Genomic DNA, 23467 nt, shown 5'->3' with positions numbered 1-23467 from the left:
GCCTTGAAGATTTCATATGTTATGAAGTTATGAGGGAACAATGTGCCAGAGACAGACGACACCAGAGTCAAGTTTGTTGGTTTTAAACAGACTTAGTGTTTTATTTACATTTTGCCTTCATAAACTATTTCTTCATGTTGTTTGAGCGATCAGACCTGCTGGAGTTATGATCAATGTTTTTTTAACTTTTCAATTTTAATATATATTTTGAACTTTCATTTTCTCCTATGTTTTTTGTATTGTGTAAAGGATTAACAAAAAACCTATTTGTTTGTCAAATATCTGTATGAGTGGGCAGGAACAAGCTATGGCGTGACAGAGGTGAAGGGCTTGTTGTTTTCAAGTGGATCATTTTTCCATCCTGATGATCAGAAGAGTGTTTGAGGGTTTCAGTGATCCTTCAGAACAACAGTAAGTGTTAAAAAATGATGTTTTTCAGCCTTTTCTGTAATCTACATCAGTGTTCCCCAACCTTTTTTGTTGAAAGTATGGCAAATAAATACAACAAAATAAAATGATACGACCAAGACAAAAACTGGTATTTTGTAAATATAATACTAAACGCAAATTCACTGTGTAATTGTGTAACTTTATTAGCAGTATTCTCATGAAATGCGCCAACAACACTGAGAGTAACATCCTCCTCTCTGCCCCTTAATGTTTTCTGGTCGCTATGGTAATGTGTAAATATTTCTTTCAAAAAAAGACACAAAACTACAACACAAGAAAAGACCCAGGGAAACCAAGTTAACGATAAAAAACTATGTTTATTGTGTTTATAGAGTTGCAAGCCTCAACTCATGCAACCCGGTACCAAACGACTCATGGACCGTCCTGTACTCTGAACACAGTCATGTGATTTCCAGGAAGTGCTGCAGCAGCTGCATGCACTGATGTTTCATAGGAAAGTCCAAACAACCTCACTGGTTCTCCATAAAGAACAAAGATTTGCTCTCTGTGGCTCCAACACAACTGAAAGACAATCAAAGGTGGACAAAGTTCTCAGGAACAGCTGTGGTTTTATGGAGGCTCCAGCTAAATGCTGCCTCCTCCATCATTCACCTCTTTTATTATGACACATTTATGTGTAGTTAATCAAAATCAAATCAAATCAAATCACTTTTTATTGTCACATCACATGTGCAGGCACACTGGCACAGCACATGCGAGTGAAATTCTTGTGTGCGAGCCCCACAAGCAACAGAGATGTGCAAACACAACAACACAAACGAGCAAAATACAAGAATGGCCAACCTGAAACTAATAAATATATGTACAATATATAATAGTGTATGCATTCCTGGATGTGTATACTAAATATTTTCCTACGTGTGTGTGTGTGTGTGTGTGTGTGTGTGTGTGTGTGTATACACATTTTTACAAATTAAATAGTAAAAAAATAAAATAAAATAATAATAATAATAATAATAATAAAATATATAAAATATACAGAGTTGAATATGTGCAAAACAAGTGGCATTTATATACAGTGTGGAGTGCATAGTGTTGAAGTTTCAGTAGTGAAGCTGAGGTGTCTATGACGTGTTCAGCAGTCTGATGGCCTGATGGAAAAAGCTGTCTCTCAGTCTGCTGGTACGGGACCGGATGCTGCAGAACCTCCTTCCTGATGGAAGCAGTCTGAACAGTTTATGGCTCGGGTGACTGGAGTCCTTGATGATCCTCCCCGCTTTCCTCAGGCAGCGCTTCCTGTAGATGTCTTGGAGGGAGGGAAGCTCACCTCCAATTATCCGTTCAGAGCACCGCACTACTCGCTGGAGAGCTTTGCAGTTGTAGGCGGTGCTGTTGCCATACCAGGTGGTGATGCATCCAGTGAGGATGCTCTCAATGGCACAGCGTTATTACTTCCTCTTTCTTCAACACTTATGGGAAAGTCAAACAAGTAGCTCAAAGTTACTTCTCGTAATCAGTGACTTCATTTGAACCTTGAATTTAATCTTAGTTAGATTTATGAAACTCAGATTCTCAGATTAGACATACCAACTCCAAACAAAGTAGATTATCACAACCAGATAACAGAGAAATGTCTGCTTTGCTCTGATCAGTGTTGCTGTTTGTCGGTGTGTTTGGGTTTGTGTCTGCAGGTGAACTGTTAAAAACCAAACAGTGTTTGTTTCTGTTAAATAGAATCAGCCTGGTTTACAAGTTCATGTTTCTCCAATAAATCACAAATATACATTTTTTGTTTCAAAAGTTTTTCCATCAGAAAGGTGTGGAGGTTGTTTCAGTCTGACATCGTGGTCATGCTGTCTCATTAATGTCCACAAAGATAATTTAGAAGATTTCTAACTATTAAAGTAATTCACTTTTAATTTTATACAAATTCATTGTTTTTCTTTTCATATGTGATTATAGTCCTTAACATGGACCATAAATTCATACAAAAATGCTTTATTATGAAAGACTAATGGTATAAAATGTATACATAATATATACAGGGTGGGCCATTTATATGGATGCACCGTAATAACATGGGAATGGTTGGTGATATTAAAGTCCTGTTTGTGGCACATTAGTATATGTGAGGGGGCAAACTCCTCAAGATGGGTGGTGACCATGGTGGCCATTTAGAAGTCGGCCATCTTGGATACAACTTTTGTTTGTTCAATAGGAAGAGGGCCATGTGACACATCAAACTTATTGGTAATGTCTGAGCACTGAGTGATGGGATATGTAGCAATCAAACCATGCACTAAAACAAGCCTATACAAATTGCAGAAAATTACCACAAGAACATGTCATAGGAGGACAGAATGGAGGGAGATGTAAACTCCCAGGATGTAATGGTACTCCAAATGTCAAACAACAGAAATGTGATGTCCACCTCTGATTCATAAAGTTTCACACATTCAGACACACAAAAACACAGAGACAAACAAAGTCACACATACAGACCCTTGCATCGTGCATGATATTGCACACAACCTGTGCCCACCTGATCCCAAAGTATCCTTGGGCAAGATACTGAACTCAAGTTGCTCCTGAAGTGTTTCTCAGAGTGTGAATGTTAGATGGAAAACATGTATAAAAGGTGCTTGTGTGAATGAGGCATGTTGCATTAAGCGCTTTGATGCTCAAATACAATATAAAAGTGCTCTATAAAAACAGTCAATTTACCATTTATTTAATGGTAATTAAATAAATAATTACCATTAAATAAATACATTTAATTTATTTTATTAAAAACTTCTATGAAAATCAACGTGATGTTTGTTTAAAAAAATTACAATTTTCAATCAATTAGTTGTTTCTTTCATAAAAGTTCTGAATTAGAAAAATGTGACATTTTGGGAGCCACATTGCACATTTATTTATTGCAAATTTATTGATTCAAATATAAAGCAGGAGCTCCAAACTCCAAGAAAGTACAGTGAAATATTTTTTTCTCTAAAAAACTTTAATTCATGCCAAAGAGGATTAAACTCTTTAAACTCTTTAGACTCTTTCAGTCTGTTAGACTGGCACAGCTAACCACAGGTATGTTACTTGTGAAGCTCTGAAATGACTTTACATCCAAAAGAGACGAGAACAAAACAACAGAAAAATAATGGAGCTCCGAGTTCAAATACAGCTGATGAATGTGCTGAACATCAAAGAGGAAATCTGATATGATTCACACACAGACACATGATTCTACTGCTGAACCAGTCTGACCAGGATACTGAGACACAATCTTCCATCAATTCCATGAGCACAAAACAAGAACAGGACAGGAAATAAAAGGTGGGCTTAGAATAAAAGCAGACAGAAACAGTAACAGATGCATCTGTTGTTTGTCGTGAGCGACACTCTGACAGGCTGTAACTTGTGCTGGACAGTCTCCTGTCCCACATGGTGATACGCTGAATTATCAGAGCACAGATCAAACATCCAGAGCACCTCTGCTTGTTCCTGTTTCTACATCACAGACATGAACCTGCTCAAGTTTACTCACATTATTATACATCATACTGATCCTCACACACTGAACAGAAATCACGTTCTGTCTTCAGACTGTGACAGGTGGAGTGGGTTTTCAGCCCCCACCCGTGTGTACTTCAAGGACCTGAAATATTTATAGTATTTCAGGGTTTCATTAAGTTATTTGACAGAAAGATCAGCTGACTGTGAGGGCTCAGAGTCAGCTGTGAATTTGTTTTTGTTTGTAAAATATGTGAACTCACAGCTGATAGGTGGAGGAATGTGGTTGCTAAGGTGACGCTGTGGGCGCTGATGTCACAGATCTGAGGTGTGTCTGTTTAAAAACAGCTGACAAGGAAGCACAGCTCAGTTTGTTCTCTGGATGTTTAGTACAGAGGTCCATTTATTTTTATTTTATTTTATTGTACTTTTTCTTTTTGCTCTTTACATTTTTTAAATATTTTGAATATTTATTTTTTCCATCAAAATGATCAGGAAAGAATTTGAGGATTTTCCTCCAGAAAAAAAGTAAGTGTTTTAAAATGACATATTTGAGTATTTTGTACAAAGGTGGACAAAGTTCTCTGTGGTTTTATGGAGGCTACAGCTAAATGCTGCCTCCTCCATAGTACAATTTACATTTTATACAGTGACGTCATTTTAAAGTCCTTTGGCTGATGATGGTCTTTAGTATGTAGCTGATGATTGATGATGAGAGAGGTGATGTTTGTGTTGTTCTGCTGAGATCATTCAAGAACTGAACCTGTTAAACACTCAGACCTGCTTTAGATTTATTATTTCAATTATATTATTTAGATTTGAAAACAGCCTTTGAATAGCTGTAATAACCACTATGCGTGAAAGGGTTAATCTCACGTAGTGTTAACGTCATATTCTCTTGCTGACTGAAAAAACCAACAGACTCAGAGATTTAGAACAAAGTAGATCATCACAGGTAGATAACAGACAAATTTCAGCACTTTTCTTATGACGCACTTTATGGTCGTCCTACAGTCCAACCTACCAAACGTCACTTTAACGCGACTTCCCTAAGACACATCGGAAGTGTGGAATTTGAACGAGTGGCTGAAAGACAAAACTTTCAGCATTGTTTAAACCTTAAATTTAACCTCGTGCAGTCAAGTGTTAATCTTAAGGTCTATTATGCACTGAAAATACCAACAGACTCGGACTTTTAGAACAAACTAAGAGTCAGATCAGCAGAAACAAAAACACGGAAATGTTTCCTGTAACTGCGTCGCTCTGCTCGACTTTGCTGATTGTCGGTGTCTTCGTGTTTGTCTCTGCAGGTGAGGTTTATAAACCAAACGGTGTTTCCCTCTGAGATAAAGAGGAATACATGTTACCAATACTTTCCAAACTATTGGTTTCATTGTAATGTGTATATTTCATCCTCTTGGCTTTGGTCTCAGCAGGAATATATTACGGTCTAAATCTAAATCTCTGTCAAAGAGAGAGTGAAAGATAGAAATAGATAATAAAATAAAACAGTGAAAAAGAGGGAGAGAACATAAAGAATTGCTCTTTGTAGGTGTTCTGGTTTTGCTTGACAGACCTTCATCAACAATAAGAGAAATATGTTTTTGTATATTAGCCTCAAAGTATTATGTTTGTAATGTATTGTACTGCAATGATAGCAAAAAATAATGTGTATGTGTACTTTTTTCCTCTTTCAGACAAGAAAACCATCACAGCTGAGTCTGGACAGAACATCACTCTGCCATGTCGAGCTACAAACAACAACATCTTAGCTGTAGAGTGGAGCAGAGCCAACCTGGGAGATGAATATGTGCTTTTGTACAGGGATGGTCGATTTGAACCAGACGATCAGCATCCATCATTTAAGAACCGGGTGGATCTGCAGGACAGACAGATGAAGGATGGAGACGTGTCTTTGATTCTGAAGAATGTGACGATTGATGACACTGGAACATACGAGTGTTGTGTCGTCCTGAGAGTCAGACAACCGTTGAAGGTCATCAGCATCATCTACCTTCATGTTGATCCTCCAGGTGAGTGAGTAGAGTTGAGTGTGTGTGTGATCAGAGGTGAAGCTGCTTCCTGGTTGTTGATGTTTGTTTCTAAAGATGTTGTTGATGAGACTTTGTAGAAAGCAGCTGGTCTGAGTGATGTGATCAGAGTGCAGTAGATAATGTCTGACAGCAGTTTGAAGAGGAAATGGATTCTGTTCTGTTCTTCACTCATCACCTACCTGACAGCTGACACCTCACACCTGTTTCTCACCTGCAGGAGGATATGTTGGACTGATCGTCGGTCTGAGTGTTTCTGCTGTGCTGCTTCTTCTTCTTATTACTGCTGTTGTTGGTTTTCTGATCTACAGAAAACATAAACGACAGAACCGAGATTTTAACTAGCATCCTGATGAACATCAGCAAGTTTGAAATGTCTTTGTAGACACAGAGATGACATAGAGACACAGAGGATGGACCTGTTGGACTGAAAGTTGGTCTGAGTGTTCCCATTGTGCTTATTGTTTCTGGATTATTGATCAACTGAAAACATAAACAACAACAGTGTCCGGATTCATACCAGCCCTTCTTGAAGTGCAGTAGAACTTAAATGTCTCAGAGCTTTTTACATAAGAATGCTGTTTAATGGCAGCTTGCATCATTATGGCAAAAAAGCAGAAGTGAATCTTACTGAAGAAAGTAAAACAATAGATTCCAAGTAGAAAAGCAAAAGAGCTGCTTCATTTCACAGGCAATGGTTAAATAAAAAGCTAACCGTCCCTCAAGTAAAAAGGAAAAAAAAACAGACATTCAACAGAAGAAAAAAGATGGAGCACCAGGACCAGCAAATCCATCAACTGAAAATTGGAAACCATAATTATTTAAAATTATATATTCTCAACCATCTGTGGGAGAGTCCCAGGAAATTAATCAAGGACATTTTTAATCTGCAGGGTGAGAAGTTTATGGAATAAGAGAAAAGATAGAGAATAATGAAAATGTGTTGAAAAAATGTTATTGCCTACACTTTACTGTTAGCATTTCATGTTCTTTACATCTATTGTTATCAATTTACTGCTAACACTGAGCAAATATGGCTTCTGATCTATTGTAATATTGTACATTATTATTATTAGTAGTAGTATTCCGTTTTGGTGATGTGTGGTTTCAAACACACACAGTTCTTCATCATTTGATTGTATGTTTGGTCTCAGGCAGCTAAATTAGTTTGTAGAGAAAAAATTATGTCAGATTTGTGTTTGTGACGTTAGCATGTTCTACTCTTTACATTTGTGTGGAACACACATTAGCTCATATTTTCAAACAAAAGTTAATAAATCATCACATTTGAAATATTTGGGAGTATTTCCAAACCAAACATTCTGTTATATGATATAAAACTGTTATATAACTATTCCGTGTATGTTTCTCTCGAATAGGCATGAGCAGCAACATATTCTGTTTCTGACTCAATTTGTTTGAAGGCAACTTTTATTTCCATTGATGTCAGCAATTTACTCTGTTCACAGTTTGCTTTCTGATCAGTATTCATGAGTTCAGTGAGAGCTCAGGTGTCCCCCCCCCCCCCCACTGCAAAACTCTTTATAAATTTACATTTCAGTAGAGGACAATCTTCTGGATGGTTGTTACTTCAGTTTAAATATTTGAAGAGCTGGTTACATTTTTTTTTTTTTTTTTTAAGCTTTTCATAAAATTTTGCTAATAAAGTTCTACTATAAAAAATAGTACTGTATTGTGGTCTTAATCAAGTCTTTGGTCACCTGTTTCTTCTGGCTGTTGAAGCAGATTTTCTCTGAGCAGAAATCAGCAAGAGTAAGACTCAAATAATCCTGACGCTGTCTCTGTCCTGGAGCAGATTGAGAGATCACAGTCAGATCTGAGTCTGTAACAAGGATGTTTCACTGTAAACGAATGAGTCCACCAGAGCAGGAACATGTCAGGAGTTTGTAAATTGGGTGGGCGTCAGACAAAGAACCACTCCGGCTATACCCGATGGTTTTCAACCACTGCAGGTAAAACACTTATGAAGGGTCCACCTCAGTGATTATAGCTCCTCCTGCAGCCTCCTGCTCATTCATTTTTATGTCACAGACAAAGAAGGCAGAAAGTACTTAAAGCAGAAAACCTAGAGTTTGATCCTTTTTAAAAGTGCAAGTGTAAAATGCATTTAAATTACTTTATAACAAAACAACCGTTGTATCATTACAATATCTCAAGTCCAGTTAAAGGTTTCTTCTATAGAACATTTTAAGAAACTAAATCAACAATAAATATAAACCCAAAAAATAAAACACTAAATGAAGCTTTGATTACATAATAAAAGTCAGGACAGGAGTAAGGATAGTCATGTGACCTGTAGGCCGTTTCCTGATTAGCCTTAAAAATAAATTCTTCTTTTTCTTGATTACATGTGTGGTCACATTTTTTTTTAATCATTTCTTGTTATTTTTGTGCCATCCTAAATTGTGCCACAAGGGGGCACCTCCTACCTATTGATCTCACACTACCTGTCAGTGATTCCACCTCATTTATTTTTTTGTTGTTGTGATCAAACATAACTGTTGGCAGCTCTCTTTTCAGGGGCCTGTTACATAATAATAAGTAGAAAAATAATTCACTTCAGTTAATCTCAGTATGTTTGTGTATAACGGAACCCAAAAATGCTCTCTCTCTTCCCCTTATTTATTCTTATTCTCCTCTGCTTTATAACACTGACTTTAGTAGATTGTGGTTGGAGTTTACTGTTTTAGCTCATATCCCCGTCTCTCACTGAAGGTGATGTATGTTCATGTTTAAGAGGTCTTTTTTTTTTGCTTTGATTCAAAGGGGTTTGTCAGACAGCTTTTCAGAGAAGAGAGACATGTTTTGAGAGCATCATAAATTTAGCCCTTTATGTACGCTCTTCTTTTACTGTTTTTTGTTTGTATAGAAAGTTTTTGATGTTTAATGTTTTAATTCAAAGTGTTTTATCAACAAAAAACTTTCTCACTTGCATGTTGTGTCTTTTTAAGGGTAAAAGATAAGTCACGTAAAAAAGGGGAAAAAGTGCTCAGAGGAAGAGGGCGGGCTTTACTTGGTGTCAGTGACAGAAATGAAAAGAAGCTCAAATGAGTGAGAAGGACGATGAAGGAAACATCTGTGCTGTGTCTGCTCTGTAAGTAGAATCTCTGTGTTTGTTTGAATTCTTGTACTTTGACTGTCTGCTCTCCTGATAACTGATGATGGAGGAGAAGACATGAAAAACAAATCAGGCTGAATTCAAGTTCAAACACCACGAGGACCAACTGCAGGTCTGAACTGACTCTTTATCTTTGCTCAGGAGTCGAGGAAACACAGCAGGCAGTGAAAAGATCAAATCATTCACTCATTATATCAACACAGCTGCACAGTGGACACATGACTTTAGTATATATACCTAACAGGGCTGTAGTCTATTGAATAATAGTTTAAAAACAACATGAGCTATTTAGCTCACAGAGGTACACTGGTACTTCTGTTTGTGTGGAGTTGTTCTTTATGTTCACCTCAAATCAACCTGAGTGTCATTTCTCTTTAGTTCTGATCTCACTGCTGAGCTGCACAACAAACCAAGGTCAGTAACCTTCTTCTGTCAAAGTTTAAACCTGAGAAATGTTCACTGATATGACCTGATTGGGTTCATGTTTTAATATGATGTAAACCTGATGGAATTAAGGACTATTCACCAATTGTTTGGTCAAAAGTTTAACAGATCATCAGTTTTTCATTTTAACCCTCACAGCTCGTCTGACTGTGAGTCCCAGCAGCTCTCAGTTCTTTGAAGGAGACTTTGTGTCTCTGAGCTGTGAGGAGGACGACAGCTCTGCTGGATGGACTCTGAGGAGAAACACAAATGCAAGACAGAGGACTCAATGTGGAGATGGGTGGGGAAAACCAGCTGGTTTGACCTGTAACATCACTGTTTTTCCATGGGACAGTGGAGTTTATTGGTGTGAGTCCAGAGAGGGTCCCATCAGTAACATGGTTAACCTGACAGTCACTGGTAAGCTGAGTGTGTGGAGTTAGTGTTGATGAAGCTGTGTGTAAATGGATGAAATGCTGTAGTTTGTCTCTGTGTTGAGGTGGATCAGTGATCCTGCAGAGTCCTGTCCTCCCTGTGATGGAGGGAGATGACGTCACTCTGCTCTGTAAAACAAAGACCACTCCCTCCAACCTCCCAGCTGCTTTCTATAAAGATGGCTCCCTCATCAGGAAGCAGCCTACAGGTCACATGACCATCCAGCATGTTTCCAGGTCTGATGAAGGCCTCTACAAGTGTGACATCAGCGGTCATGGAGAGTCTCCATCCAGCTGGATCACTGTCACAGGTGACACACTCACCTGTCTGTGTTTCTGCAGCTTTCAACATTCACAATGTGACGACAACTTAATGACTGTGTTTGTTTTATTTTAGGGGAACACACCACCACACCTCCACCTACATCCACACCTCCAGCTACATCCACACCTCCTCCTGGTTCCACCTCCATCACTCTTCCACCATCACTCTCTCCTCCTGTTCTCTCTGTGTTGTCATGTGTTGGATCAGTCTGTTTTGTGGTTCTACTGGTGTTACTGGTTCTGCTGGTGAGACGACGTGTTCACAGAAAACCTGCAGGTGAGACTCAGAAAACTGCATTTCAGATATGTGGTTATGATAATCGCACCACTCATATATTTATATTTATATTTATATACACTCATATTTATTTTTATATATGTTTTTTTTCTGCGTTTCAATTTATCCGCACTCACATTTTCACAAATTACACATGCATTTTTTTCACCCTTTATTAGAGTTACGTTCCAGTTATGCTGGGCAGACACTGTGCGATTTTTTTCAGTCGTGTTATTCAGCTCCTGCTCAAACTGCACGATTGACTCGCAGGGGTGAGAAGTTCGTAGGTCACGATGCAGGGTCCCATACTATACGGCCCGATGCTCTGACCTGCGTGCTCACACTGTGCGTCCATAACATGAAGGTCATAACACAAAATCTGTCTCTCCCTCTCTGTCTTTCACTCACACAGACACACCACCACCATCAACTTTGCTAAATTGCTAATGAAAAACACTGATCAGGCAGCTGTGATTGAGCAGCAGTGTAGATCCAACTATTTTCACGGTTGTTGTGGTCGTGATAATTTTGTGAGGCCACATCGAAAAGGCTCAGATTAATTTGCCAAAGTTCTACAAGTTGTGCCTCCATCGCTTGTGTCCAGATCACACGCTGCCGTGCTACTCCGTGTTTTCGATTTCATTTTTGTTTGCGCGTGCGCAGTGTGAGACGCTGCGTTGACACACTCACGACGGCCGACAGGATTTCAAACAGGTTTGATCTTTCTTGCAACCATATGATTGTTGATCGGGAGCTGGTCGTGAGGTGTTAATCGCTTCTCATTACCCCATGTACACTGCACGATGCACGAAACACGATTAAGGCGAAACCCGGGCCGATCCCCAAAGCGGTCACACGACTGAAAAATCGTCTCAAAATGGGCCAGAAATCGCACAGTCTATGCCCAGGTTTAGACTCCTTACTTTAAAACATTTTACTGTTAAATTTAAAGCATTTTACCAGATCATGATTAAAATGCAGAAAATGACAACATGCATAGAGCTGTAAAATATCAAATCCTCAACAACCAAACAGAGGTAATACCGATGGCTTCAACAGTACACAGTTCATCAAATCAAGCATGTACCAACAGCACTACAACTTTCTCACAAGTTTTAACAGCTTGTGAGCAGCCAACTGTACCTTGTGCTACAACAATTTAAAGGTATATTAGCTCATCTCTTTATTAGTTGTAATAGAAAAACAAACATTTTATTAATCTGACACTGGACTTCAACCCTAAAATCATTTTTTAAAGTTTATATGTATACTCAATTCATTAAATGATATGTTTTTATTTGATTTATTTCTTCAAACTTTAGTAACTCGATAATCTTAATCAAGTTTTTAAAGTCCGTAAACTTCCACATTGTGCTTATTGAGCACTGTTCTTTGCATGCTGACCTCTGTGTTTGTTGTATGTGGTTAACAGAAGCTAACACCTCTGCAGTCGTTTATGATTTTCTTTTAAATCAAATGCAGGTGTTGCTCAAAGAGTTGTTAGGAATAAATAATGATATGATTAAACAACATATTACGTGAACTTCTACTGATTAGTTTTACTCAGCCCACTTGTTAACTAACTACTTGTTAGTTAACAAGTGGTTAACGGATGTGCTTCCGTCGCATCGGATGCGACGGAAGGTCGCCGGTTCGATCCCTGGGCTCTCTGTCCTGGTCGTTGTGTCCTTGGGCAAGACACTTTACCCTACTTGCCTACTGGTGTTGGCCAGAGGGGCCGATGGCGCGATATGGCAGCCTCGCTTCTGTCAGTCTGCCCCAGGGCAGCTGTGGCTACAACTGTAGCTGCCTCCACCAGTGTGTGAATGTGAGAGTGAATGAATAGTGGTATTGTAAAGCGCTTTGGGTGCCTTGAAAAGCGCTATATGAATCCAATCCATTATTATTATTATTATTATTACTTTTTTATATTTACATGATACTAGTGTTTTGAATTCCATTTATGTCAGTGATGTTCTTTGTTTTTCCCCTGCAGTCTGCTCATCAGTGAGAACAGAAGACGTCAGTTATGGGCAAATTATCATCAAAAACAAGAAAGCAAGGTCAAGGACAAGAGGTACGGCTGCTCTTGTTTGTCTCATGTCTGCTGTCTGTTTTACCCAGTAAGCAGCTTAGCAGCAGCATTTAAAAAAAAAAAAAACATGCAGGGGATTCAGGGCAGGTTCACTCAGTGAACAAAAAAAAAAGAATTACAGAAGCTGATAAATGATTGAGTATCTCTAGCTCCTGTTTAGAAAACTCAGTTCAATTCAATTTTATTTATACAGCGCCAAATCATGACAAACGTCGCCTCTAGGCGCTTTATATTGTACAGTGTATCCTATAATAATAGATACAGAGAAAACCCCAACAATCATATGACCCCCTATGAGCAAGCACTTTGGCGACAGTGGGAAGGAAAAACTCCCTTTTAACAGGAAGAAACCTCCGGCAGAACCAGGCTCAGGGAGGGGCGGGGCCATCTCCTGTTGGGGTGAGAGAAGGAAGACAGGATAAAGACATGCTGTGGAAAAGAGACAGAGGTTAATAACAGATATGATTCAATGCAGAGAGGTCTATTAATACATAGTGAGTGAGAAAGGTGACCGGAAAGGAAAAACTCAATGCATCATGGGAATCCCCTGGCAGCCTATGTCTATTGCAGCATAACTAAGGGAGGATTCAGGGTCACCTGGTCCAGCCCTAACTATATGCTTTAGCAAAAAGGAAAGTTTTAAGCCTAATCTTAAAAGTAGAGATAGTGTCTGTCTCCCGAATCCAAACTGGAAGCTGGTTCCACAGAAGAGGGGCCTGAAAACTGAAGGCTCTGCCTCCCATTCTACTTTTAAATACTCTAGGAACAACAAGTAGGCCTGCAGAGCGAGAGTGAAGTGCTCTAATAGGCTGATATGGTACTACAAGGTCATTAAGATAAGATGGGGCCTGATTATTTAAGACCTTGTATGTGAGGAGCAGGATTTTGAATTCAATTCTGGATTTAACAGGAAGCCAATGAAGGGAAGCCAAAACAGGAGAAATATGCTCTCTCTTTCTAGTCCCTGTCAGGACTCTTGCTGCAGCATTTTGGATTAGTTGAAGGCTTTTCAGTGAGTTTTTTGGACATCCTGATAATAATGAATTACAGTAGTCCAGCCTGGAAGTAATAAATGCATGAACTAGTTTTTCAGCGTCACTCTGAGACAGGATATTTCTAATTTTAGAGATGTTGCGCAAATGGAAGAACGCAGTCTTACATATTTGTTTAATATGTGCGTTGAAGGACATATCCTGGTCAAAAATGACTCCAAGGTTCCTCACAGTGTTACTGGAGGCCAAGGTAATGCCATCCAGAGTAAGAATCTGGTTAGATACCATATTTCTAAGATTTTCAGGGCCGAGTACAATAACCTCAGTTTGATCTGAATTAAGAAGCAGAAAGTTTGCGGCCATCCAGGTCTTTATGTCTTTAAGACATTCCTGCAGTTTAACTAAATGGTGTGTTTTATCTGGCTTCATGGATATGTGACCCGTGGTAGCCACCTATTTAAAATGGGACAGAGCCACACAGTCAGTTAAAAAGGGTTTAATTTTTAATACAAAATAAAAGTAACAGTGACACTATAGAAAAAAGCAAATCTTCAGTGCCGTCTTCACTCAGGCCCACCGCTGTGCATGCAAAAGTGGCGAGACAAAAAAAGGATTTGTTTTTCACGCAGCACCTTCACCGTCTGCAACAATATATACATACAAAAAGAGTAAAACACTAAAAGACAATCAATGTCTACGGTGCCTACTGATACAGAAAAATAAAACAAGAAACAAACAAAATCGACAGCCGCAGCAATCACAGTCCATTGATTTACACCAGGTTAAAACAAATCAAAATACACTGATGTGTCGGGTCCTTTGCCCGCAGCCAGAAATCCACTTGGCAAAGCAGCAGCTCGGTACTTTGCAAATAAAAGGCAGGAGATGACTTACGCTGGACAGTAAAACACAGCAGGAATATCCCTCAACTGTATTGTTTTCGTTACCTGTCCACATGTTCACGTCACGCCCTAATAAATGTGGTCACTGTTCTCAATGTTTCCCACCTACAAGGGTGCAAATAACTGTAAATCTCTGCCAACAGCCAGAACCAGAAGTGGTACATTTTGGTACATTTTTGTGTAACCTACCATTCTAACAGAAGTTTAGGGGGACCCGCATCAAGCTTTCATAGAAAGAAATTAAAAACACCAACTTGCCCAGCTTGGACCAAGCACTCGCAGCTTCAGGTTTGCTGAGGAATACCTAATTGCCCACACCTGAGCTTATGAAAGGGGCAAAGACCAGCTCAGCCCACCAGGGGCGGTTCCCAGACTCAGGTCTCACCTGTCACAGATAGTTAAAGCTGGGTGTCATCAGCATAGCAGTGAAAATGTATGCTATGTCCTCTAATGATGCTGCCTATTGGAAGCATGTATAATGTAAACAGAATTGGTCCTAACACTGAACCCTGTGGAACACCATAATAATAGTGTGTGAAGAGGACTCTCCATTTACATGCACAAATTGGAGTCTATGGCCACGAGCTGTGGGTAGTGACCGAAAGAACAAGATCGCAGATACAAGCGGCAGAAATGAGCTTCCTCCGAAGGGTGGCTGGCCTCTCCCTTAGAGATAGGGTGAGAAGTTCGGCCATCCGGGAGGGGCTCAGAGTAGAGCAGCTGCTGCTCCACATCGAAAGGAGCCAGCTGAGGTGGTTCGGGCATCTGAAGAGGATGCCCCCTGGGCGCCTCCTGGGTGAGGTGTTCCAGGCATGTCCCACCGGGAGGAGGCCCCGGGGCAGACCCAGGACATGCTGGAGAGATTATATCTCTCGGCTGGCCTGGGAACGCCTTGGTATTCCCCCGGATAAGCTGGAGGAGGTGGCTGGGGAGAGGGAGGTCTGGGCCTCTTTGCTTAGGCTGCTGCCCCCTGCGACCCGGCCCCGGACAAAGCGGATGAAGATGGATGGATGGATGGATGGATAGATAGATATGATACAAACCACTGCAGCGCAGTACACTGAAAAAAAGAGGTTGTTAGATTTCCTTGATTCAATAGTGGATATTGGTTGCACACAGATGTTTTGCTTCGGCAGCAACTTAAAAAATTTAGTTAAATCAACACAAGTCATCCATATTCAATCAACCTGTGCACTGTGTTGCTACAATGTGAATGAAACATGTTTGGATGAAGTAATGTCAGCCCTTGGAATATTTGATCCTTCATAATTTTCTCACCTCAATCCAACACCGTTCAGTAACTTTCAACCCAACACTACTTGGTCACTTAAATACTATGTTATCTTCGTACACTCACAAAAATAATACATTAGATGAACGTAATTTTGTCTTGCCACTTATAGTCCATCTAAACAAATCATGTTATATTAATCCATCTTGATTGTGTTGTTTCAACACGATATATATTTGTAAGTGTAACATAATATTAACATGAACATCCGATTAATGTGAATTTTAATTCTACCAACATGTTTGTACCAAGTTAGACCAATTAAATCAATCTAAATTCATGTTATATTAAACACTTTGGCACATCAAAAGTCAGTCTTGTTACATTAACTAGTAAAATATTTGTTTGTTACACCAATGGTAATCTTGTTGAATAAACAAATGTAACTAATGTCTGTAGTACATGTTGTATTCATATTACATAATGTTCCCCCCAAAATCCAGCAGATTTACAACAACCTCCAATCCATCAATCATTGTTTGGGCTGCTGAGGGTGGGTGGCATAACCCAGAAGTGATAGGGTACATCCTAGAAAGGTCATCAGTCTATCACATAGAGACAAGCAACTATTTACACTGCATGACTTTTAACAGTAGAGGAAACCAGAGAAAACCCATTGCACACTTCGCCAGATTGTGGATTTTAACCCAGGACCTTCTTGCTCTGAGACAACAGCGCTAACCACCATGCCACTGATCTGTCAGTCAGAGCAATGCTAGATGCAGAATTGTCTTTAGGTTTTCGTCCTTGACAGGTTAAAGCACAATAAACAGCAACAGCAAACACATGGTGTGTTTATGGTCGTCTGCCTCTTATGAATCCAGTGATTTTTCTTGTGGTGTGGAATCTCGTGTGATCCTGTGAATGTCATGAGTGCAGGCAACTAACCACTCTTCCTAGATTCTATCATGTCATCTGAACGAGAACAAACAAAGATGTTGAATTTCATACAGATCCAACATGATTTAATTGCGTTTACCCTAGGAACCTGACATTATTTTGTTCAAATGACAAGCTAGACTTTTGGAAATGTAACAACCACCCAAATTCCCTTTTGTTGGATGTATAACAAGTTGATATTATGTTCTAGTATCAAATAATAATAATAATAATAATAATAATAATAATAATAATAATAATAATGATGGATTGCATTTATATAGCGCTTTTTGGGACCCCTCAAAGCGCTTTACAATGCCACTATTCATTCACTCTCACATACACACACTGGTGGAGGCAGCTACAGTTGTAGCCACAGCTGCCCTGGGGCAGACTGACAGAAGCGAGGCTGCCATACCGCGCCATCGGCCCTTCTGGCCAACACCAGTAGGCAGTAGGTGAAGTGTCTTGCCCAAGGACACAACGACCGAGACTGTCCGAGCCAGGGCTCGAACCGGCAACCTTCCGATTACGAACACCCAACTCTTGAGCCACGATCGCCCCACAATACACATTTCTTTAATAGAAGCTGTTTAACAAATTGTATTGTTCCCTTCCACAATGGTTGCCAGTATCCACTAGTAACCTTTCAAAGCAAAATGTCTAATTTCACTGCAGTGACAGAAGGTAAATTTGTAAACTGACAGCTTCACTGAATTTTAAATCAGCAGTTAAGGATTGTCAGTTTTTCAGTGTTTTGTCAAGTCAATGACAGCATAGGAATGAGACCTTATAGCTTTTTCCCCCACACAGGTTACCATCTTGAAAGAGAACAAAACATTCTGCTTAAGATGTCAAGATCAAATTAACAATTATAAATGTAAATACTTTGACATAATGTTAGTAACCATCAACACTAAAATAAATTACTGGATTGGCAAACACCTTCCTATTAACATTATAATTCACATTATGCATTTTAGCACAATTACTAACAAAAGAAAATAAAACTACTACTTGCATGTCTCAACCTTTATTGAAGAGCCACAGAAATAACAGTGATTCAGTGAATGTCAAAAAGTCTAGCACTGATCATACTGCGACATCTTGGTTCAACACATGAAACCATCAAAGCAATCTTACGCCAACTGAATTAAACCTAAAATGCTGTTTCACACAGCCATGATGGGACTACTTAGGCTGAACAACTACATTTCTTCACTTTTGAAAACAAATAAACCAAAATGTAAAAATGCTGCCAATTAGAAAACTTGTACAGAGAGCAAAAAGGAAAAGAAAAAAACAAAACAGGCCCTGTTCACATGGCAGTTACAAAGTATTGAACGTCCAAAATGCAGGAGAACCGGTGAGAGAGTTAAACACAGCAACAGTGAATATTGCTTACATGAGCAGTTTTGTCTTAAAGTTTTGCGCTTTTCTTGAGAGTTCAGTTGCATCCAATCCCATTACCACCTTCTGAATCACCTCAAAGGTGTGATGGATAACTCATGTTGACAGAGTAAAGCAGTCCGAAAAGCATGGCTACTGCAATGGCCGCATTATCCAGATCCTTAAGAACCACCACAGCCTCGATGATGATGCCAACATCAAAAGAGTAATTGCCTGGTGTGTCTCTGGAGACATAAATGCCCACTGTTGTTTTCTCTATGGCACTCAGTGCAGTGGCCTCAGTCATGTCCTGGTTAAAGATAAAACATTTCTTCAAGCACAACTTGTATTTCACATGAAGGGCATTCAAGCTCTGCATTAGTATTTTTGTTAGACAGACACTGGCCCACCAGCAAGCCAGGTTAGGTCACTCAGAAGATTTTAGATGTTCTTTCAGCCTCACAGCTGGGCAGTTTTTTTCCTCAGACAAAAGCTGATGTAAAGATTGATTTCTCCTCCTCATTTTTCTGGAAGGTGTTTGTATATTCCTGGATGATTTTCATGATCAACCTGGACTTGTTACACTCCAGGGCTGCATCCCAGTCCCAATTCTGGCCTTTTCAGACAGCACAAATGAATGAATTCAAATTTTATTTGTAACATACACTCTACAATATATAGTGAACTGCCTGTGTCCAAGCTGCGGACAGGCTGCAGACGTTGCCATGCCATTCCACGGCTTGGTTTCAGCATGGGGGGGTCTAGCCACAACCCTTACTGGATACCGGGTGGGACTCAAACCTGCGACACCCGGTGGGAAGGGTCTGTACCCTTCCCACCAGAATCTTCCTTCTTTCACTAGAATCACAGGTTTGAGGTGTATCACACTAATGTGACCCCTATTGTGAGAGGAACAATATTTTTTTCACCTTGTGGGAGAGGTGTGATATGGATGTTTTTCAACTTTCCTAATAGGGGGCTATGGAGAAAAGGTGGAATGTTTGGACCCCATGTGTGACAAGTTTAACATGTTGTTTTAATCTCAGTATTGGAATCCCTCTGCAAAATTATTAAAGAGGACTACTGGGCCTGCCTAGTCCAAGGATAAATTTATGGTTAACTGAATACATTTTGAAATGTTGCAAAGCCACAATCTACTCATACAACACTCACCATGTACTCCTGCACCAAGATGTCAGGATTTTCATTCAGATAGACGCATAGTCCTTTGATTAGGGACTCCCTACGAGCAAAAATGTCATCCTTAAGAATTATGACAAAGAAAATAGAGATAAGTGAACTCAAACTTTTCAGTAGCACAGAGGAAATGATGATGATCAAATGATGATCAAAGACAAAAACGCTTGAGTTTTTTTTACCAGTCATCAAAAGTCATTAAAAATTCTTACTGTCATCATGGCAGCTATATCCTTTAGCTTTTTGCCCTGCTGCCCTGATCACTTTGATCACAAATCTGATCACACCCTGATCACAAACACCTTTAGCAGACTTTCAGAGAGATAGTCAAGCTGCGACAGAAACCTTGACTGTAAAGGCATGGTTGTGATGCGCTTGAACTCATTTGAACGCATTTATCTGAAATGACATTAAATTATTTTCAATTCAATTCAATTCACTTTTATTTATGTAGCGCCAAATCACAACAGCAGTCGCCTCAAGGCGCTTTATATTGTACAGTAGATCGTACAATAATGGCAGGTACTGGGCATGATAAGTCATCTGGGCTATGCTATGCACACATCCTAATAAAGTCATTACCTTTACACATCAACACATCTATGACACAACTAGTTGAGGCATTTTTTTATTGTTATTCTCCTTTCAGCACTTACATTACCTCTGCTGGATGAAAAAGAGCTAGCCATCTCTCTTGTACATTGCAGATCATGGAAGCATCAAAAATTACTTCTTGTCTTCTCAGTGCAAATGTTCTGTTCATTTTACCCATAACTGTCTCTCTGTTGTTGCGCGTCTTCACATCTGAAAGCAGTTCAACCCTCATCTTCTCAAGGGACTGTTCACTTTCTCCGAGTGGAAGAGAGGGGCAGTAATCTACTTCATCCCTCTTTGGGCGCTCAACATCAAGAGCAGGGGGACATTTCTCTGGTGGCTTATTTTTCAAGGAATTCACACATACTTCAGGACATCCTACTTTCCGGAGATGTGTGCGGTAGTTTGCTAACTTGTATTTGAGGCTCATCTTCCATCCCGCATAGCCACTGGTTGAACCTTTTTCTTTCAAACATGGATGCTTCAGGATAAGGGCCTCTGCAACTTGGTCAAACTTACTGTCTGTGGGGTAGACTGTGTGCTTGACTACCTCCTGGATTAAACCCTGCAAAATGTCGGACTTTAGCTTTGGATCAGGGATCAGCAGCATACCATTTTCTTTAAATGCTACATGGGCCTTCGCAAGCTTAATTTCCGCATCATATATGAAACGGGGAATGCAGAACAAATCTGGCCATGAAGACCGTGATGATGTAGACTCTGGAGATGAAAGATGTGCTGTCACCACAAGTAGATGTGTCATCAGGAGCACTGGTTGATGAAAAAGAAAACCTGTCTTCACCTTGGTCTTGAGGTTGGCAGGATGTGTATACAATTTTGATTGTTGCTTTGTTTTGTATTTCTGCCATTGAAGTTAAGTTCACAAACTCATTGCCAAAAAGTGTGTCCATGAACTGTAGTCGGAAGGGTTCCATTATTTTGCACTGAGTCTTTATTTCAGCCTCCAGTTCAGTGACAGTTGAAGGCAGACCAGGAGAAACCCTCTGACAACTGTCTGGTCCAAGGATAACTCTGAGAATAGCTTGAGCTGTCATGGTCCTACTTCACTCTCTGTTGTGAAAGAATAGGACAATGTCATTAGAATCAGTTTTACGACAAGCCTTATCTTTTACCGTTACAACCCTTAATACATTTAAGACAATTATATGAAAATCTCACCACGGTGCAGTTAACACTGTTGAATTGAATTGTTGTAACTGAACAGGGGGCAGCTCGACTTGACTGAAATGGCAACATTCCTCACCCACGATCAAAACAACGCTAGATGAAATCACGTGCGATATCGTGAGATTTGGCACTGCTTCATTATTGACTTACACATATTGACCGTGATATGAACAAATTAATGTACCCTCCCTGCAGATCATGTAGTTTCTACACTATTTAGTTACACCTAACTTTAAAACATGAGGCAGTTGTGTTAAATACACCCAAGATGATTACATGAATCCAAGAGCTGGCCAATCCCAAAAATGCCAAAACACAGAACCTTGGATATAACATCCAGGGACTATGACAGATTAAAGCCTACTTTTAAAAGTGGACATCATGTCCATCTCCTGAATCTAAACTGGAACCTGATTCTAAAGAACAGGGGCTCTGCCTCCTATTCTAGTTTCAAATTCTCTGAGAACCACAAATAAGCCAAGGCAGACAGCAGCGCAGATGTGTGTGCTACCTGAGTTTGACCCATGTACAACTTTTTGGCTGGGTGATTGTGATTATTTGAAGCGTATAAAGTGACAACTGTAAGACAATGGGTCCTTTTGTCTTTTTATAGGTCTGTATGTAAAACCACAGCAGCTACTTCCTGTTGTTGATTGTAGTCTGAAGTTGATGAGACTTTTCACCACAGAGTTCTGGTTTGCCCAATAACAGTGTTCATGTTGTGAGAACCTTCCTGCTTTGTGCTCTGTGGTAAAGTGTGTCAGACTCTGCTGAGAGAAGGTGGCATCTTTGTGGTTGTGCATGTCCTTCTTCACACAAAGAAGTGAAAAAAAACCCCTGAAAAGCACCATTTAATCGCTACATAATGAAAATTAAAAAAGAAAAAAGTTTTACCAAAGCTGTAATTATATAGGATAACAGGGCTGATACTGTTGCAATTGTTGTAATTTGTGTGTGCTTTCTTTCTGCAGAAAGGGATCCAGTTGTAATCTACTCAGCAATAAGGGCTGAAGATGTTAGTTATGGGCACATAACCATCACACCAAAGATGAAAAGAGGTACAGCTGGTCTTTATATCTGACTTTGGAAACAGAAAAGTGTTTCTGGTTTCCATGCTGAGATCAGTTAACCACATCTTGACTGAAAGTACAGATTTAAAACTTCCTGGTATCATTTTAGAAAGAATTTTTTTTCCTATAAAGTACAAAACAAATCCTGAAGCCAGTAATGAATTAAAATTAATTTAAGGTAATTTGACTTAAATTACCTTAAATGTAACTTGAACCACACAAACTCACAGTTTCATTCAAATGAGTCAAAAGCTGTTCTCAAAATAAGCAGAAGAGCTCTGGTTTAAATGTGGAAATAGCATATTCTGCCACACAGTGATTGTGAAGGTTTAAGACATATTACTTGGGTGAAGTTAAACTAAAGCTGTTCCTACACTGAAGCATACACAGCAAAATCTCCAGTGTTAAATTAACACTAGAGAGTGTCTATGGGTCCACTCCCCAGAGTGTTAAACATAAATATAACACTGTTGAGTGTTAATTGAACACTTTTGACAGTGTTATATGTTTAACAGTAACCTAGTCAGTTTTGAAGATTAACAATGGCTAACACTGAGCACAGCTGATTTTCTAACACTGGAATATTTCTAACATTTTGAGTTATTTTCCAGTGTTCCAGAGAGTGAGAGCGTATCATTAAGTATGTTTAGTTTAAGAGCTAATTGTTTCGGCTATGTAGGTTCCAGTTTTGAGGATTTTTTTTCAGTATTTAATTAAAGTGCACACAGTATGAAAGGTCTGTGATTTATGTGAGCTGGTTTAAAGTATGAACTGAACTGGAACTGAGGTGGAGACTGGAGTGAACCTCCAATCTAGAAATCTTGTAATTGTGTTTCCTGTTGTTTGAATTGTGTGTGTCTGTGTTCAGATTTTAAACCAGAACCAGATGTCATCTACTCTTCACTGAAGTAGTCCACCAGTCCAACCACTGACGTCCAGCTGCTAGTCTCTATAGCTGGCCACCCAAGCACCTCAAGAGTACAACTATTCATTAACATATTTTTTTATGTTTTGTTTCTTTGTTTCTTTGTATTTTTTGATTTATGTAGACTCATATGATTTAAAAAAATATGTTAATATATTCCATAGGTACTGTAAGTTAATTGTTGTTTATAATACAAATATGAATTCTCTAACTCTTTGCTCTTGTTCTCACAGCAGTAAGTTGGTTTCTCTGCAATATTAATAAACTTTTGTTCTCATGTTTTTCTCACGTGGTTCTGTGGGTTTCACCAAGATGTCACATGGAAAATTTGACTTCTTACGGTTTGGTTGTAGCTAATTGATGCAGTCACTCTTTTAAA

At 39.4% G+C, this 23467-nt stretch overlaps 1 long non-coding RNA gene across 2 annotated transcripts; it reads left to right on the top strand.

The window, feature by feature from the left end:
* The first annotated feature begins 10385 nt into the window (after nucleotides 1-10385).
* On the top strand, nucleotides 10386-23203 carry LOC113011166 (uncharacterized). Of its 2 annotated transcripts, none has more exons than XR_003270474.1 (4): nucleotides 10386-10566; nucleotides 12563-12643; nucleotides 22065-22151; nucleotides 23032-23203. It is a non-coding gene; the product is annotated as an uncharacterized LOC113011166 (long non-coding RNA). The 2 variants fall into 2 exon arrangements; XR_003270473.1 differs by lacking the exon at nucleotides 10386-10566 and adding an exon at nucleotides 11194-11280.
* Nucleotides 23204-23467: the final 264 nt, after the last annotated feature.

Source organism: Astatotilapia calliptera, chromosome 3 (assembly GCF_900246225.1).
Source record: "Astatotilapia calliptera chromosome 3, fAstCal1.2, whole genome shotgun sequence".
NCBI classification, from domain to species: domain Eukaryota; kingdom Metazoa; phylum Chordata; class Actinopteri; order Cichliformes; family Cichlidae; genus Astatotilapia; species Astatotilapia calliptera.
Note: the sequence above shows the minus strand (reverse complement) of the source record. Positions and strands in the feature narration are given on the sequence as shown.